This window comes from Neomonachus schauinslandi, chromosome 10, assembly GCF_002201575.2.
Source record: "Neomonachus schauinslandi chromosome 10, ASM220157v2, whole genome shotgun sequence".
NCBI classification, from domain to species: Eukaryota; Metazoa; Chordata; class Mammalia; order Carnivora; family Phocidae; genus Neomonachus; species Neomonachus schauinslandi.
In genome coordinates this window covers 135,625,734-135,627,144 of record NC_058412.1, presented here as the reverse complement: position 1 = coordinate 135,627,144, position 1,411 = coordinate 135,625,734, and the positions used below count along the sequence as shown (strand labels likewise).

Genomic DNA, 1,411 nt, shown 5'->3' with positions numbered 1-1,411 from the left:
ACGTAAGTAGGCTCTGGGGTGGCTCAGATGTTGGAAATAGAAATGATTTAAAATGGCCATGATGGAGGCCTTGCAGACACCACTACCCAGGAGCCTCCCATGCCACCCAGACACGGTCTACCCCATCATGTTCTTTGACATCGCCATGGAGGGCAAACCCTTGGACTGTGTCTCCTTTGAGCTGTTTGCCAAGTTCCAAAGACAGCAGAAAACTTTCATGCTCTGAGCACTGGGGAGGAAGGATTTGGTTATAATGGTTCCTGCTTTCATAATTATTCTGGGATTTATGTGCCAGGGTGGTGACTTCACAGGCCATAATGGCACTGGTGGCAATTCGATCTACGAGGAGAAATTTGACAATAAGAATTTCATCTGAAGCACATATCCTGGCATCTTACCCATGGCAAATTCTGGAGCTAACACAAAAGGATTCCCAGTTTTTCATTTGCACTGCCAAGACTGGTTGGTTGGATGGCAAGCATGTGGTCTTTGGCAAAATGAAAGAGGGACTGAATATTGTGGAAGCCATGGAGCCCTCTGGGTCCACGAATGGCAAGACCAGCAAGAAGATCACCATTGCTAACTGTGGACAAATCTAATAAAATTGACTTATGTTTTATCTTAACTACCAGACCATTGATCTTTGTGTTCTCACTGAAATTCTATGGGTTCTATGTTTTCCTTACTCCCCTCCAAGTCTAGCTGGATTGCAAAGTGAAGTTTATGATTATGAAATAAAAACTAAACAACAACAACAACAAAAATAGCCATGATGGATATATCAAAAGCTTTAGAAGAAAAGGAAGACAGAATGCAGGGATAGTTGGGGAATTTCAGTAAGGAGATTATAAATAAAAATCATGGCAATGGAGATGAAGAATTCTTTGGATGAACTTATCAGTTGCCTCAAAATACATCAGGAGGGGAAAGTAAATTTGAGGGTAGGTCAATAGAAGCCATCTAAACTGAAACACAAAGAGAAGAAAGAGTAGGGGGAAAAGTACAGAACACCTCAGAGCTATGGAACAAGGTCAAATGGTCTAATACAGGTGTACACTGAATTCCAGAAGGAAGAGAATGAGGGAATTATGGCACAGGAAGTACTTGAAGAGATAATGCCTGATAATTTTCCAAATATAATTAAATGTATAAAATGACAGATTCAAGAAGCTCAGAGGCCCTCAAACATGACAAATTGCAAAAAAAAAAAAAAAAAAAATCATGAAGAAAGGAAATACCTAGACATATCCTATTCAAACTGCTGAAAATTGGGGCACCTGAGTGGCTCAGTCATTGGGTGTCTGCCTTTGGCTCGGGTCGTGGTCCCAGGGTCCTGGGATTGAGCCCCACATCAGCTCCCTGCTCTGTGGGAAGCCTGCTTCTCCCTCTCCCACTTCCCCTGCTTGTGTTC

At 42.3% G+C, this 1,411-nt stretch overlaps 1 pseudogene; it reads left to right on the top strand.

Annotated features, from left to right (window-relative positions):
• Positions 1 to 265: 265 nt before the first annotated feature.
• Positions 266 to 599, top strand: LOC110569877 (annotated as a pseudogene).
• Positions 600 to 1,411: the final 812 nt, after the last annotated feature.